The sequence below is a fragment of the Xenopus tropicalis genome, chromosome 2, assembly GCF_000004195.4.
Source record: "Xenopus tropicalis strain Nigerian chromosome 2, UCB_Xtro_10.0, whole genome shotgun sequence".
Classification (NCBI taxonomy): Eukaryota; Metazoa; Chordata; class Amphibia; order Anura; family Pipidae; genus Xenopus; species Xenopus tropicalis.
In genome coordinates this window covers 78,899,912-78,918,694 of record NC_030678.2, presented here as the reverse complement: position 1 = coordinate 78,918,694, position 18,783 = coordinate 78,899,912, and the positions used below count along the sequence as shown (strand labels likewise).

Genomic DNA, 18,783 nt, shown 5'->3' with positions numbered 1-18,783 from the left:
ACAGAAACTCCCAGAAAAAAATTGTAATATATTTTTTTTCAGGGATTGGTACTATTGATAGTCTCTTAGCATATATTTATATGTTGCATTATTCATGTAGTGTAACAATACTGAATAGACGGACATATTAAGGGTATATATACTCCTAGACACTATCCTCCAAAAATAATAAAAGGGACATTTACGAATACAAGTGCAACTGCAAAGTGCTAAGATGAATGCAAAACTGAATAAGCATTGAGCCTATTCACCAAGTTTCTTTGTGTCCCTATATGCTCCTCAGCAACTTGCAAGGAGCACGTATGTGTCTACCCAGCTTGCCCCGATGAAGTGCGTGCACAGGCTCTACTGAACCCTGGAATTATTGGCCACTTGGATCTGATGGTAATTCAGGTCGCTAAAGCCATTATTAACGCTTCAGATGAGAAATAACACTATTTGCCAATAATGCATTTAAAAAAAGGCTCTGATTTGCAACTAAATTGATGCATCCCGAAACGGCTGAATTATGGATAAAAGACATGGCATTTTGCATCTGAAATCTGCTCTTTGCAAATTCTACTACACCTGTGAATGAGCCCATAGTAAAAAAAAAGTCAAAAGGGTATATTTACTTTAGGGAAGAAAAATAAGAACAAAGTATATACAATAGTAAAAGAGTAGCCATCAAACACAAATAAATGTGCAGAAAAAAACCACCAGGGAGTGCACAAGTTATCAATAATGGGAGGTTAAGAAATTGGAAGAACATTTATAATATCGTGTTATTAAGAGGGTTGTAAATGACCCCATTTATATGGCAATGGTTGTCTATAAATATGTCACAGTGGTAGAAAGCCAGGTATAAGTGCTGAGCCTCTCTGTTGACATAAAGTGGCATGAACTTTTATGTTTTGTGTCATTATGGATCCTCCTTTACTTAGCAGTAAGACTAGGATCCGAGATGGCAGCAGAGCAATTTTTTGTATGGGTGCACTTAGCAGTGACATTGTGCCCTGGTGCTAGGACACAGTGAGGTAGAACATCAGTTGCGGGTAGTCAGAATGAGGTATAACAGGCATATCAGGGCAAGATGGCAGCAGTAAAGCTTTATATTGGTCTTGGCTAGTTTGCAACCTAATAACTGTTGATGACCACTACTAGATGGCCGCACTAGCAATCTGTGAGTTTTGGCAAATGCCAGAGAGGCTGCTGTAAGATGCCATAGACAGTTACTATTTATCGGGCCTGGTGAAGGCTGTTTGGCCTCTGTATACTTACAATGCCAGGGCGTATTTTGAATCCCAGACCTGACAACTAGCACCCACTGCATGTACTTTTAGTGAATAGTAACTGTGATCTTAACATGTTAGTACGCATTACATATAGGGCAATAAATATTAGTTCTCTCTTTTAAAGGAGCAATTACAGAAAGTGAGAAAAATGTTAAAGTAGGTAAAGTGACAAATGACCTAATATGTTTATTTGGAGGGTGTGACTGTAATAAAGGTGGTACATTCCTTACTAATTTAATCAGTTGCTGTTAACATACAGGGAATGTTCACGTATTTGGCTTATCTACATAAACATGGCATATAAACAGACTCCCAGCTCCAAAACCCAAAATAAACAGGAGAACCTAAGAAAACCAATTGTTGGCAGCTAACCACTACTGCCTGGAACACAGACCCATGTCATGTTGTGTAATCTTGCTGAATTACTGGCATTTTTATTCCATGGGTTCTTATGATATCATTCACACAGTGCCGTCTTGGCCTAGACTTTGTTTGTCAGTGACATCATTTGGATGTCCCCAACATTCCAGAGCGCTGAGTTTATGTCAAGCGTATGGGAATAAAGCCAACAGAATCCGTTGCTAATTGCAAGCTTTATTAGGAAGAATCAGGCAGTGAAATAACAAGTATGCAACAAAAAGGGGCAGCTCACTTTCAAGTTAACGTTTTGTCTGAGACAATTACAACAATTATCCTAAGACAATTTGCAAATGGTTGTCATGTTTAGTTTTTGAGCATTATTTTTTTCAATTATTAGACTTTTTGCTTAGTTGCAGTTTTGAACTTTAGCAGCTATCCAGTTTCTAGGGTCCAATTTACCCTAACAACCAGGCAATAGTTTGAGCAAAAGACTGAATAGGAGATGTTCCGAATCAAACTGTAAGTAATAAAAAAGTAAAGAGGCCGAAGAGCAAAGCAAATACCGTAATTAAAAAAAACTATACAAAATTAATAATCAGAGACCCACTGACAAAATGCTAAGAATAGGGCTTTTCCTTAACATAAAATTTGGTTTTGCCTTTGCTAAATATGCCTGTGAGTCGTTTGAGTGACAGTTATCGAAACTGTAAATGAAGAATAAATAATAATAGCCTTATAAAGTAAAAAAGAAACTATAAGCTGAGATTATTTACAGGAAGGGTTCATCAGCAATTTCCTTGAGCCTTTAGGAATTTTAATTTATTTAAAAATGGCTGTGTCTTATTGCATGTTTTTCAAATGTATGAAACATACAGTAAACATTCAGTGCTAGGCTCTTAAACTAGCTTGTAATGCTATTCCAGTCACTTCCAGCTTAAACAGCACTGCTTGTAGAGAATTTAAAGCGATATATAAAAAGTGCAACCTTTTTATCACTGGGAACCATGCATACTCAAGGAATGCTGTTACACTGGGTCTTACACACTTTGCAATGGAAATCTTTTTGAAGAAGAATAACACAATGACACACCAGGGTAGTTTATCTAATCACATACATCAACCATATATTATGGAATTATTGGCCAGATTCAGATCCATGAGACAATTATATTGTTTTGTTTATCACATGACTTAATTTGAGGAGAAAAAACTTTCCCTTAATTCAGTTTCAGTTTTTACCCCCATAAACTTCAATCGAGTTTTCATGTGATAAACAACGAGATAAGTTATTCCAAGGTGACTAGCAGAGTCTTAAACAACAGTTCAGTTCCACATGCACAACCGCATGCCCAGTTGTCAAAGCAGATGTGAATGGCTTCTCCTGTAAGTACTCCTTGACTTGAAAGCAAAATCAGTGCCAGGGAGCCCTTCAGTGTTCACTCACCTTATTTATTGACCTTCAACTCTTTTATCCCCAGGCCAGAAGGCAGAATCTGAGTCATATAGTTTCCCCCACATAGTTCCAGCGCCTAGCCACCCCCACATTGCTGCCACCGAACAAAGAGAAGTATACCAACCCTCTGTTTCTGACCCTGAAAATGACAAGTTAGTTCTAAGTGCCTGTGTGCTGCCAACTTAAGGACACTGTATGCCTCTTATTTCTAAATGAATAAGCACAATAAAAATACCCTATATAACCAATGAAAATGTGCAACCAAACTCACATGCTACAGATGACAGATTAATCTTTTGGAACCCTTTGAATATCTCCTTCCTGCTGATGTCAGATAAGTATCTGGGACGACTGTATCTCTAACTCCCTGGCCTTTCTACCTCTGGGTACTTCAAGGGTATAGCTCAGTGATTCTCAATCATTCCTAAAGCGCAACCCTTTAATACAGTTGCTCATGTTGTGGTGTCCCCCAACCATAAAATTATTCCTAAGACCATTGGAAATATGTGTTTTCCAATGGTCTTAGGCGACCCCTGTGAAAGGGTCGTTCGACCCCCAAAGGGGTCCTGACCCACAGGTTGAGAACCGCTGGCATAGCTGCCTCTTGCACCTAACTACTGTGTACATTGTTACTACTCTGCATTCATGGTCACCTACTCTTTCTCTTTTATTGAAGCACAGGTGCCCCCCCAAATTGTTTTTATTTTGTAGCCATATTAGAAGAGTTTCTATCCACAAATGCTCTTGTAAGGGGTACGCAGAATAAAACAAGACTACTGATAAGGACATGGAACTCTGTACTGTTACAACATAGACCCTTAAATTATACCATTAGGCAATAAAAATTGTCTTGCCATGGAAGGAGCAAGAGCTTAAAATGCAGTGAATGATAGCATACTGCTCATCATAATCAAAATGTGAAACAGTTAAACCTTAAATGAAACAGTTATTCATTCAAGTGGATTTCCCTGAGTAAGGACTTGGCTCTGAAACATCAGGCTATTCTCTTTTATTGCCCATGTGTCTGCTTTACTTTTTTTGCATATAGGCGGTATGTATAATGTATTGTTGATTGTACTTTATTAGTGCTTACATTAAGTTCTATGCAGTTGCTCTGTAGTTTTTTGGGTTCAAATATCCATTATAAAGCAAAGTGTATACCTCAGGTTTAGTAAGCCACAGCAGCAAATCACAGTTTTGCTTTCAAACAGCAAAGCAGTAAATACTATCTGTGGATTAGTTGCTATGGGTTTTTGGAGTAGCGGAATAAAATTTGCATCTATTATTATGCCACAACAACATCTACATTACCCAAGAAACAAATGACAAGCCAGAAAGTATGTCTGATATGAAACTATAAAATGAAAATAAAGGAACAGCACAGAAAGGTCACCTTGTACTGCTCCAGATTACAGTTTTTATAGAACAGCAACGTTGCTGTGGTTTTCTACAGTAGCCAATGTAATAAAAACATACATTTAGAATTGGAAAAAAGGAAAAAAAGATATTTGAGTAAAACACAGCAAATATTTTTATGTCTTTTTTTTAAAGCCTGAGAATTGAATTTAAACCCATGCTGACACCATACTGAAATTTGCCAGTTATATGCAGCCATGCTTTGATTACAGTACTCTACATTAGTTTGCATCCAACAGACTCATTAGATCATAGGGGACGTGTATGTATGTATATCTTTATTTATAAAGCGCTACTTATGTACGCAGCGCTGTACAGTGTGTAAATTGCATGTCTCCTAGCAAGTTTAATATGCATAAATATTTATCTATAGCCATGCAGAATCAGCAAATGTTTTTAACAACTTGTATTATCATTTATGGCATCTCTATCAAGGCAGCTACAGATAAAGCCTTTCCCGTAATCACAGTCTTTTTAGCAAAACACCAGTGGCAGGACTACTTCTTCATAAAGCTCCAAATGCACAGAATATATTTCAGGACAAACAGGGGCAATTACAAATGGCAACCAATGTGCATATCTGGTGCAGACTGCAATACTCTGTCCCTAATCCTGCTGTGTGATTACACATGAGAAATGTATCTGAAACAGAAAGGCGAGATCTAGCTTGTTTGTGGTTGGCTGGGAATGCAGGAAGCAGCCATGATATGACTTTCATCATTTTCTTGCATAAGAAGTGTAACAGAGGTTGAAGGTTATCATTGTCATAGAGACAATATTATTGTTAAGATGGTACTCAAAGCAGTTTTCACCAATTATATCAGAAAGAAAATATGTATCTTAAGAGAAACACATTAATAATGATAGGAGTAAAACCAGAAAATAAGTTACAAATACATTAACAATGCAGTTGTATGAGATACAATACATGGAATACAAACTGAACAAGCTTACAGTATAAAGAGTTTATAAAGAGGCAAGCACAAATGGGACCATGCACCCATGAGCCAGCTGGACCCCCCCTTCCTTGTTGTCACCCCCAAAACTCATGTACCAGTTGTTCCTTAAATCAGTTCTTCAGTCCCCTTATATGTCTTCAGCCCTGCATATTACACTGTTGGCTGCTTCACATTTCAGTTTATGCTTCTCTTGCATGTGAGAAAAAGATCTATCTAAGATCTAAGATCCTCCATATGCTCTCTCCCTTTAGCCTACTGCTTCTTTTATGAGATCTAACTTTTTTGCATTTTTGGCATTAGCTGTCCTTGGTGACTATTAAGTGGGACAAACCTTATGCTCTGTGACTGAACAAAAAGGACCTTTTCTACATTTTTTTTGCTGTTTGCACTTTTGTTTATTATATTGTGTCTATATTGTACACTTATTTTATATGGACTTTTCACTTTTCTTTTGTTATTGATTCAATTTTATTCATGTTTGCACTAGTGCTATATAATAATATGTTTACAATTATTATACTGTTGGCATGGCACTCATTGTTTACATTGGTGTTTCATTTGGCTGGGAATTACATGTATACTTTCTGGTTGCCATGGTGCAAATGCCACCCATGTTCTCTGTAACCCACGCATGTAATAAAAGGCATAATTTTTTGCCAGGTGCAGTAACCCACAGCAACCAATAAGATATTTGCTTTCAAACTGGTGACCATTATATGCTCCTTGTTGATTGGTTGCATTAAACCTTCATTATGGTTACCAAGGCACACTGCTTCTGTGTTGCTATGAAAACGTCTACATACGACCTGCAATTCTGTTTGTCACTTTACAAAATGAAATAGACTAAAAATAACACAGAGCATCATAAAATAATAAAATACATACAATCATACAGTATAATTAAATATACATAGCAATAACCATTTAGGATTTTAATGATAAAACCTGCCATTTTACTTCTTGTTATATTTAGATTGGACCATTGCCATTCCAAGGCATCTTTCTCTCTGGGGTAATTTATTTTTTCACCAGTATATAATATAAGGGGGCATTGTAAATTCAGCCTGTGCAGATGCACAGCCCTTCAGGGCTCATAGCAGCCCTGAATCATCAGGCCCCTCTGCTGACTAAGTCTGCCCCTATATGGGACAGTGTAATAACATGTGCAAAGTTTGCTCTAAGTCTAATAACCCAAAGAAATTATTCCTCTTATCTCTACAAAGTGTCACACTTGCATGAGACTTTTAGACTGTAGTCTTTAGTCACTATCTCAATGTAAAGGTTACAAAATTAAGCAATGCTGACTGGCCTACGTTAACATGGTGAAACTAAGAGAGAATCGCACACAAGGCTTACTAAACTGCACCTGGGAAAAAACAAAAAAAATAGTTTTTTAAACATAGATTTTAGAATATCGTTAAACAATAAAAATTGTGAAGCAGTTAAAAAAAAGTCATTATTTGTGGTTATTATTCATTATTTGTATTATTAAATTTAAAAACAGTAGATTTTGAGAGGGTGATGTACCCCTTTAAACAAAAATGGGTGGGGTTTCTGGCAGATCAGGTGTGGTTGGGTGGCTCAGAGGCACACCCTAAATTACCCAGATTAGAACACTATAAGATATTGTGAGCTTTTATCTGAATATGAAGCTCAGGGTAACTAGTCACCCACACTTATAGCCTAGTAGCCTCTGCAGGCTGTGAAACTTCACTGTAGAAACTGAAATCTAAAACATATATATATATATATATTATTTTAATAATATTTATTAGCCATTGCTTAAGGTTCACGGTCAGGCCTGATCCTCAATATCTTTGCCCAACCTCTTACATATAAATGGAAGCAAATCTCACTTACAATGTTCTAACATCTAGTGGAAAACCAAAAAAAATAGAGGCTATTCTAAAAGCAAAAGGAGGATGACTTCAATTGCATACATTTGGTTTTGAAATGAGATATTGGACAGACAGGTGTCCAGATTTTGTTGTCCATATAATGATGATTTCAAATGTAGCAAGAGTTATAGCCACACGTTATTAGCCAAAGCAAAGACTATGGTACGTATGGCTTTGTTTGCATAACTGTTAGCTGTGCAGCACCTATCATTTAAGGTAACCCTGGTGGGGCCTCTGACAGAATGTTTGCAGGTGTATTTTCCCACTGCTTTTTTTGGCCAACAAAATTGCCTTGTGGGATTTTATAACATCTGCTAAGTCTATTTTACTGTACCTACCAACCTAGTAGAGATATGCAGTGCAATATTTGGTGTAAATTTCATGAATTTTCCCAGCAAATATTCACAAACAAGCAATATTAACAGAAATATGTCTAAATAAAGCTGCACCCACCCAAGTGGAAAAGAACAAAGGTCAGAGTATTTAAATGTCAATATTTTATTGGCAATCGAATACTCTTTATCCAGTTACTAATTGGTAGAAAAACAGGTGATAGTAATATGGATTATGGCAGCATTACATATAGACAACTAATATTCTCACTAGTGTGTTTAATTCAGCAAAAAGTTTGGGGAGAATCATATATACACAGAGAGGAGACTGGGCTGGTTTTTACAATGTGGTTCAATATATTATTTCTAGCTACTCTAATCAAACAGTAGAGCAGAGCAAGCTCAGTATGAGAAACAAGAATGCAGCATTGCAGCAGGGAACAGGGCTCCCTCTACTGTTTGTATTATTATATTCCATCCATAGTGGAGATTAATGTGTATAGGGCTTATTTACTAGTGTTAAAGTTATTTTTTACTCCGTTTGACTCAATACATCAGGACATCAATACAACAACATTTTATGATTACTTAAAATAGTAAACATGCTGTTGTGGGCATAATGTGCTGAAATTTTGCATAATGTGCACAAATTCCCTCTAAATTTCCTTTCTCCACAAACACAGGGAGCCCTGGCTGGAATCAGTCCCAGGATATTAGCACTGAAAGGCATCAATGCAAATCTACCAAGTTATGCAGTACGGTGGGAGTGTTCATAGCACATTTATAATCTTGTTTAACTCAGACAGGGTGTTGGCTGTTTAATTGGTGTTGGTAGCAATACCTAAATGTTTTCCTTTGAATTGTTGGTGGACTGTAAAATATTCTTAAGATATTCTTATATTGCATAAACAAGCTCATATGTAAAACCCTGCTTCATCTAAATAAACCATTTTCATGAAATTATACTTTTTTAGTAGTATGTGCCACTGGGTACTCCTGAATAAAAAAAATGCCATTTTAAGAATTTAGGGCCACCTCCTGGGGTCATAGGATTCCCAGTGCACACAATCAAGCCAAGGCACACATACATGCTAGGTCACATCAGCCAATTAATGGACAGAGTTCTGTATTTTGCTTCCACACTACTTCCTGTTACAGTTAGAGCTGCATTACTTCCTGTCAGGTGATCTCCGAGGGAGCACACAGCCCATCACTAAATAGTTGGTCAAGGGAAAAGATGTAAAAGGGCAATATTTACTGATATATATATTCCAGTTTGTCAAGATTCTTTAATAGGTCACTTAACATAATATAAACTATCTGTTGGTTAAGAATTCCTTCTGGGGGTATAGTTTTCCTTTAAACTAATAAAAGACTGTATAAAAGAACAAATCTTGAATAGCAGAGGGACTGGCACCTACTCATAGTAAACCAACCTTCAAGTCTTACACAGTTCTCAGCTCATGAGCTAAAGAATTTAAGTGCAAGAGTTATCACAGATGACACATTATGCAGCCTATGAATATGATATTCTAGAAGCCACATGCATATTTAATTGTTGCTGAATGAAGACAAGCATTAAAGTATTTAAATGAGAAGTATGGTCATGCCCAATGGCTTCTATATGGGCTTTTAGTTTTGATTAAGGGACATTGTTTCTTTACTCTTTTTCTTTGCTCAGAGTGCTGGTAAAGGTGGCCATACACTGTAAGAACCACTCTTCGCAAGGTTGCCAAGCGAGCAGGTCTAAAGGACCAATATCGGCAGCTGAAATCGGCCCATGTATGTCCATCTTAAAAAAAGATGGCTAGGACTGGCAAATAAGCTTTCCATGTGAATTTTTCCTGCCCTGGACATTTTCTGGTTAGTAATAACTTATGGTTTGTATAAAGACCAGTCACTGCTCTACTGGCATGCATTAGAACAAAGTCCATGCAGAAAAGTTTAAAACTAGCCATGCTCAACCAAATCAAGTACTCAGCTGATTAAGGGTTTGCTTGCCAACTTTTCTGGAAAAATATCAGTAAAGAAAAAAGACACACCCATCAAGTTCAACCTTTTTTTCCTATATATAACCTTCCTAACTGCTAGTTGATCCAGAGGAAGGCAAAAACCCATCTGAAGCCTCTATAATTTTCCACAGATGGGGAAAAAAATTCCTTCCTGACTCCAAGATGGCAATCGGACCAGTCCCTGGATCAACTTGTACTATGAGTTATCTTCCATAACCTATAAATTTCCTCACCTGCTAAAAAGCCATCCAACCCCTTCTTGAAGCTATATAATGTATCAGCTCTCACTATAAAAAAACCCTTTCCAAATATTTAGATGGAACCTCCTTTCTTGTAATCGGAATTGGTGCCCTTGTGTCCACTGGAAGGACCTACTGGTAAATAAAGCATTAATGATATTATTATTAGATCCCCTTATATATTTATACATAGTTATCATATCAACCCTTAAGTGCCTCTTCTCCAGTGTAAAAAATCACATCTTGGCCAGTCTTTCTTCATAACTGAGACATTCCATACCCTTTACCAGCTTAGTTGCCCTTCTGTGTACTCTCTCTAAATCATTAATGTCCCGTTTGAGCACTGAAGACCAAGGCTGCACAGGATATTCTAGATGGGGCCTTACCAGCTCTCTCTAAAGTGGAAGAATAACCTCCTCCACCAGTGAATCTATGCCCCTTTTAATACAGCTCAAAACGTGTTTGCCCTTGCAGCTGCTGCCTGGCATTGCTTGCTTCAGACAAGTTTATTAATTACAAGGTCTCCAAGGTCCTTTTCCATTATGGATTTGCCTAGCGCAGTCCCAATACTTGTGTAAGTGGCTTGTATATTTTTACATCACAGGTACATTTGTCGGCATTAAATATTATCTGCCACTTAGCTGCCCAGATTGCCAGTTTGTCAGGATCCTACTGCAAGGATGCCACATCCTGGATGGAATTAATTGGGCTTCAGAGTTTTGTGTCATCTGCAAACACTGATACATTACTTATAATAACCTTTCCTAAGTCATTAATGAACAAGTTAAATAAAAATGCACAGAACCCTGAGGGACCCCACTAAGTACCTTACTCCAAGTAGAGACTGTACAACAACCCTCTGTACCCAATCCTGTAGCCAGTTTCCTATCCATATGCAAACGACTTCACTAAGACCAACAGACCTTAATTTAGAAAGCAGTAGTTTGTGGGGCACTGTATCAAATGCTTTGGCAAAATCCAAATATGTCACATCTACTGCACCCCTACTGGCCAGCTTCTTACTAACCTCATCATAAAAAGCAATTAAATTGGTCTGACATGACCTGTCCTTTATAAAGTCATACTGATTACTGCTCATTTTGCTATTTTCCACAACATAATTTTGTATGTGATCCCTTAACAAGCCTTCAAATAACTTGCCCACCAAACTTACAGGCCTATAATTGCCAGGCTGCGATCATAATCCCTTCTTAAATATAGGAATGACATCAGCTTTCCTCCAATCCATAGGTACCATATCAGATGAAAGCGATTCTCAGAATATCAGAAACAAAGGCCTGGCTAAAACTGAACTAAGCTTTCTCAGTACCCAAGAGTGTATTCCATCTGGCCCTGGTGCTTTGTTTACATTATTTTTGAGTAACCCTTTATGTACCATATCCTGCATTAACCACTAGATTGAGCTGAGCCAACAGTGCAGCTATTTGGTGGATCTTGGCACTTTGGCTTCTCTATTGTATACACTGAAGAAAATAGCTGATTTAGCACATTTGCCAACATTTAATGGGTGAAATGTTTCACCTGGCATTGATTTGGGTCGAATTTCTGCGTTTCGCCATTGGCTGCCTTTTTTGCAAAACATATGAAAAAATTTGCCACGTCCAAAAATTGTTGCCCGCGTCAAAATTTTTTTTTAAATTGTTGCCCGCTTCAAAAGAATTGTTGCCAACGTCAAAAGAATAGTCGCACATTAAAAGAATAGTCGCAAGTCAAAAGAATTGTCGCCCCTGTAAAAGGAATTGTCGAGGCCAACAATTTTTTTTTGATACACATTTTCGTCGTTTCGCTGATCTTTTAAGGCAAAGCGAAACAGGACAGATTTGCCCCATTTTTCCTTACTGTGCCCACTACATCATCTAACTTGTCTTCCAAAGAATCACTCACTGTGCCCTCCCCTCCAAACAACATGCAAGAAAATGGATAAACGTGTAATAGTTTTTGCCCTTTGCATCTTACCCCATTAAGGTTCACTGGAACGCAATTGTTTTCTATCACATGATCCTAAAATGATAAAAACGAAGAATTAAAATATTTATATTTTTATACTGCAGCCCAGTATAACCGCCCTTTGTTCTCCACCCTAACATCTGTAAGGAAGAATAGATTCACCCTTACCATAATTCATTCCTGAAGAACAATAGATGGATCCCATATAAATGAGAAAGCTTGTGCGATTTAATGTCAGCTCTAGAAGGTAGATCTGCTCACCGGATTAAGTACAGCACTTAATTCATCTTATGTTAACATAAGGAAGGCATTTTCTTGTTTTGTAAAGGTCACCAATTTCACAAAGAAACTGGAACCCACATGAAGCAGGAAGTGAAAACACAAACTATGATTGGAATTTACAGGGAGGGAAGGAGCAAGTGATGCTGGTGGGGGCCCAAGACGGGTGAATCATGAGGTCTTTATACCTTCAGCACATCCACACATCCTCAAAAAATATTTCCAATAAGAATATATCACTTTTATAAATCCACAAAGACTGAAACACAGTACTCGCTGGAACACACCGCCCAGGGGTAATAATTACATATTTATTACACATATCAAACTGATTAAGTGCTTAAGTGCATAAAGCTCAGAAATTGTGCTTCCAGGGAAAGAGGATAACTAGTGATGAGCGAAAGTGGCCCATAAGAAATTGCAGAAAAATTAGCCACATGGCAAAATTTGGTAAAAGTCCAAATGCATTGGAATCAATAGCCATTTTTTGGCCAAGTTTTCTTTTTTTGCTAAATTTTTTCTTGTGTTTCTTCTCGCGCAAAATGCATTGGAGTCAATGGGTATTTTTCCTTGCATTTTTCAAGGACACCAGAGTTTTTCTTATGCTGTCCTATCTGGATGACCCCTGCAGTATTGCTGTAAAATATTACTCCCACCCCACAAGGACTACCTACACATTACATATGATGCCACTGTTCTACAGAAAAATGGCTTTTGATACTTTTATGAGTGATTGCTGAGTTGTTGCCTGATGTAGTTAGTTTACATAATACCACTAACCAGGTGGTGATAGGAAAGGGTGACAATTATGGGGTTGCTAATTAATCATTTTGGTGCTGTTTTCATAAACCGTTGACAGAGTGCTAATAAAACAATACGCAAAATTATATGGCCTAAACTTCTTAAGTGGTGCAGTTAAGCAAGAATAGCTGTAAGCTAAGTTCCTACATAGAGTACACTGATTATGGAGTTTTGTCTCAATAGAATCTAGCCAGGATTACCAGGATACAATAAATTCCTATAAAATAAACACACATCTATTCCTTTTGGTGCCCCTGCCAACAATTTCTCCAAGCTAACTGCTAGATTACTGACAGACTGAAGTGGGCACCTTCCTTTAATCATATAGCAATATTCTGAATGACTGCCCAAGTTAGCATCCACTACTCCAGAGCTGTCAAATTAAGAGATATGGAGCCCAGGAGATCTGGAGATTGGGGGACGGACCTTTAAAACAGGGAACTCCTAGGATAACTGAAAAGGATGACAGCTAACATTTTCCTGCAACCCCCCAAAAATAATTTTTTCTATCATCTCCCACTTTTCTCTTTTCTTTTGAGCTATGGGTGTACGAACAATAAAACAATTGCCAGAGAGAAATCCAACTGTCATATAAAAAATCTGAACGTTTAATTGCAATGGTAATTCCAGTTGTAAAAGTAAAATGAAAAATCAACAAGTTAAACATTAAATCAACTGTAAAGGTACCAAGAGCATAACCAAGCAATATATGTTTATGCATTGCATGCATCCATGGGATTTCCTGTCCCCAGCTGACTCAGCAATTCGGCACTCCCTACAGTGCCCCTTTGCTCCACTTCCTAGCCCACCCCTATCTGCTCTGGTCCCTATCCTGTGGGAAAATATTTCCCTCTACCCTTCTCAGTGGGGCAATAGGCGTCCCTTGCTACCTATTCCTAACTCAGACACCTAGTGCCTGCTCATCTATTAAGCTGCCCTGCTCTGGCCTGTCCTTACCCTGTATGTCGATCTTTTCTTCCTTCCAGCTGGTCTCTTCCTGCGCTCTCCCATAACGACCTCTAATTTCTGGTGGGGTTCCCCTTATATACCCTCAATACCACACTGCTCCCTGGTGGTTGATGGTGTGAACTACACTTAACAATTTTAACACAACTCTACTTTGCCATTTAAAGGAACAACATGCAACACATCACACCCCCTTACACCCTGGCCATATTATGATTCAGAATTTAACCATAGCAACACTAGCAACACCCCCTCTTGGCAAAACCACCAAGGGGAATGATGGTGTAGAGCAGGGGTCCCCAACATATTTTACCTGTGAGCCACTATCAAATGTAAAAAGAGTTGTGGGGGGGGGGGGGGGGGGCAACAGAAGCATTAAAAAATGCTGGAGGTGCAAAATAAGGGCTGCAATAGGCTATTTGGTAGCCTGCACGTGGACTGGCAACCTGCATGAGCCTCTGTTGGTTTTTATGCAGCCAAAACTTACCTCCAAGCCAGATATTCAAAAATAAGCACCTGCTTTGAGCCAGTGGGAGCAACATCCAAGGGGTTGGTGAGCAACATGTTTCTCCAGAGCCAATGGTTGGGGATCACTTGTGTAGAGGTTTAGCTATGGGATGTCTGCCTTGAACAGCTTGCAGAATACACACAGAAGCCATTCTCTCACTTCACATGTGGTTGCACTAAAATTTGCCTGTACCCTTCTGCTAAAACTGAGGGCAGTTACTACAAGAGGGGAAGCTCTACATGTGCCATGAGACAGGAGGAGCACATAAAACAGAAAAAAGTAGAGAATATAGAGGATGTGTGAAAGTGAAACCCAAGGGTAGCACTGTGGCTCAGTGGCTAACAATCGCTTCTGGGGTCCTGAGTTTGATTCTGACCTGAGTGTAGGGTTGCCACCTGTCCAGCTTTGACCCGGAGAGGTGGCAAGGGTTTTCAGAAAGGGCTGCCAGGGTCAAAACCTCCTGCGCATTTTTCCCGGCTGACTGTAAGCTCCATTTGGGAAGTGGCTGATGGAATGATAAACAATCTCTCTTATACACTGAACAAGGGGGCACATCTGGGTCTGCTGCAGAGTGAGGCAAATTACCTGATGATGTCCCCCTTGTGTGTTTAAAACAGAAAAAAATGTAGAAATTTGATGCCCCTGGTAAAGTGCCACCCTGTGGAAAGGCCAAATGGATGAAACAGCATTGCTTAAATGTAAGCTATGTATTGTATTTATGATAAATCAAAAAGCAAAACAGAAAGCCTTCAACAAACATATAAAATATATGACAAGATAATAACTTTTTATGTATGTACAACCTGTCTATGTATAATATAAAAAATGGTAGTCTTACAGAATAGACAGACATACAACTGCATGTTTCAGACAGATATTTAGGATGTTTCATTTTGTTGCTACTATACTGCATGAAGTGAGGTTCTGCCTGGAACATTCACATATAAAAAACAGTAAAATGTTTCTTGTTATGGTGCTTTTTCATTGTTACCATGGCAACCCAAATTTAGATTTAATTTGAACAGCATTTCATAGCAACAACTGCCCTAATTTTTGCCTATGAATAAGTATCAATTCTTTCTGGTCAGATCCCATCTAAACATAGGTAATATTCATTTCATGACACACACTTAGGCTCATTTACTAAGAAGTAGATTCAAAGTCTGAAGCCCTAAGGGAAACAAAAACTTTGCATTAGTACTGCTACAGTTTCAGGGATATTTAAGACAGTATATAAGCATTCTCTCTCAGATTTCACTCCAAATGGTCTGCAGGCTGGGCCCTCACTTCATTTATTTTTATGCCTCTAGGTGGGTTCAGGTGTAGTGGTGTTTTTGTGGTAGTGACACACACACACACACACACCAATTCATAAGTACCATAAATGATGGGGCAGTCAACAGCAACATGCATACCAAATTTGTGCCCATCCTGCTTAAAAAATGTACTGCAAAAAAGTACTGCAGCTGTTAATGTCCAGACTAGGGTGCCAAATAAACTGCTTTTGGAGGAGATTCATTGAAAAATGTATCATTATATCATATATTATATATCAGGTCATACCTCATTTAGGTAAATGACTAATTTAGGGCCTGCTTTTGTCTTTCTGCCTTTTTCTCTTCCATCCATCAGAAACTGGCTGCCAAGCACCATTGTTTGGGCAGCATTTTGGCTCAGCAGCTAGCAGTTCTACTTTGCAGCATTGGTGTCCTATGTTTGATTCTGGCTTGGACACTACTTACAAGCAGTTTTTATGTTTTCTTTATGTCTGTGTAGGTTTTTTGGGATCTCCAGTTTTCTTCAAAAACATAAAGAAAGGTTAATTCACTCCAGATAAAATTGCCCATAGTGTATGTAAGCATGATAGGGACCTTAGATTGTAAACTCCACTGGGGTGGGAATTGATGTAAATAAGGTGTAATCTCTGTAAAACGCTGTGTAAATGTTTCAGCTCTATATAAACACCAGGAAATACATAGTTACATGGTTTCATTGGGTTGAAAAAAGACCAAAGTGCATCAAGTTCAACCCATTCAAACCCCAGTGCACATATATAGACTTATACCAACCTATCTATACACTTATATATATAAACTATGTATACCTCTATCTATACTAACTGTAGGTTTTAGTATTACAATTGCCTTGGATACTATGCTTGTTCAAGTACTCATCCAAGCCACTATTAAAGGCATTAATAGAACCTGACATCACAACATCACCCCACAGGGCATTTCACAATCTCCCTGTCCTCACTGTGAAGAAACATCTACACTGCTCTAAATTAAAATTCAGTTCCTCAAGTCTGTAGGGATGACCTCTAGTGTATTGAGCTTTTCTATATAAGACATTATTTGCTGTAATAGCCAATGAGCGACACTGCCTAGAGTTGCACAGCTTGTTATCTACAAATCCCCCCAGATCCTTTTAATTAAAGAGACCCCCAACACACTACCACTTAAATGTACAAACCGGATTCCAAATAAGTTGGGACACTAAACAAATTGTGAATAAAAACTGAATGCAATGTTGTGGAGGTGCCAACTTCTAATATTTTATTCAGAATAGAACATAAATCACGGAACAAAAGTTTAAACTGAGAAAATGTACCATTTTAAGGTAAAAATATGTTGATTCAGAATTTCATGGTGTCAACAAATCCGAAAAAAGTTGGGACAAGTAGCAATAAGAGGCTGGAAAAAGTAAATTTGAGCATAACGAAGAGCTGGAAGACCAAATAACACTAATTAGGTCAATTGGCAACATGATTGGGTATAAAAAGAGCTTCTCAGAGTGGCAGTGTCTCTCAGAAGCCAAGATGGGTAGAGGATCACCAATTCCCGCAATGTTGCGCAGAAAGATAGTGGAGCAATATCAGAAAGGTGTTACCCAGCAAAAAATTGCAAAGATTTTGCATCATCAACTGTGCATAACATCATCCGAAGATTCAGAGAATCTGGAACAATCTCTGTGCGTAAGGGTCAAGGCCGTAAAACCATACTGGATGCCCGTGATCTCCGGGCCCTTAAACGACACTGCACCACAAACAGGAATGCTACTGTAAAGGAAATCACAGAATGGGCTCAGGAATACTTTCAGAAACCATTGTCAGTGAACACAATCCACCGTGCCATCCACCGTTGCCAGCTGAAACTCTACAGTGCAAAGAAGAAGCCATTTCTAAGCAAGATCCACAAGCTCAGGCGTTTTCACTGGGCCAGGGATCACTTAAAATGGAGTGTGGCAAAATGGAAGACTGTTCTGTGGTCAGACGAGTCACGATTCGAAGTTCTTTTTGGAAATCTGGGACGCCATGTCATCCGGACCAAAGAGGACAAGGACAACCCAAGTTGTTATCAATGCTCAGTTCAGAAGCCTGCATCTCTGATGGTAAGGGGTTGCATGAGTGCGTGTGGCATGGGCAGCTTGCATGTCTGGAAAGGCAGCATCAATGCAGAAAAATATATTCAGGTTCTAGAACAACATATGCTCCCATCCAGACGTCATCTCTTTCAGGGAAGACCCTGCATTTTTCAACAAGATAATGCCAGACCACATTCTGCATCAATCACAACATCATGGCTGCGTAGGAGAAGGATCCGGGTACTGAAATGGCCAGTCTGCAGTCCAGATCTTTCACCTATAGAGAACATTTGGCGCATCATAAAGAGGAAGGTGCAACAAAGAAGGCCCAAGACGATTGAACAGTTAGAGGCCTGTATTAGACAAGAATGGGAGAGAATTCCTATTCCTAAACTTGAGAAACTGGTCTCCTCGGTCCCCAGACGTCTGTTGAGTGCTGTAAGAAGAAGGGGAGAAAATGGTGAAAATGGCCTTGTCCCAACTTTTTTGGGATTTGTTGACACCATGAAATTCTGAATCAACATATTTTTCCCTTAAAATGGTACATTTTCTCAGTTTAAACTTTTGTTCCGTGATTTATGTTCTATTCTGAATAAAATATTAGAAGTTGGCACCTCCACATCATTGCGTTCAGTTTTTATTCATAATTTGTTTAGTGTCCCAACTTTTTTGGAATCCGGGTTGTATATTATTTCTACCAAAGCACATAACATTGTATTTATCAACATGGAACAGTTTCCTGCCCAGTTCTCCAATTTACACACAAAAGGGGGGGGGTTGTGGGAGCACTCCTAGGCTAGTAAACTATACAAGTACAATGGAAGTATAACTGATCTGCATTTGTCTCATTCACAGGCTTAATCCTTCCATGCCATTAGCATTTATAAAGAGAAACATTGCCAAGACCAGAACATTGGTTTCAAAGGCTTAATCCTACTCTGCTTCTGATTTTTTA

General features: G+C 38.5%; 1 long non-coding RNA gene across 1 annotated transcript in view; it reads right to left on the bottom strand.

Annotated features, from left to right (window-relative positions):
* Positions 1-12,257, bottom strand: part of LOC116408845 — a 30,347-nt gene extending 18,090 nt beyond the window's left edge. Inside the window, exons 1-2 of the long non-coding RNA XR_004221306.1 lie at positions 12,080-12,257; positions 11,921-11,965 (exon numbers count right to left, since the gene is read on the bottom strand). This is a non-coding gene — a long non-coding RNA (uncharacterized LOC116408845). The remainder of the gene's footprint in view (positions 1-11,920; positions 11,966-12,079) is intronic.
* Positions 12,258-18,783: the final 6,526 nt, after the last annotated feature.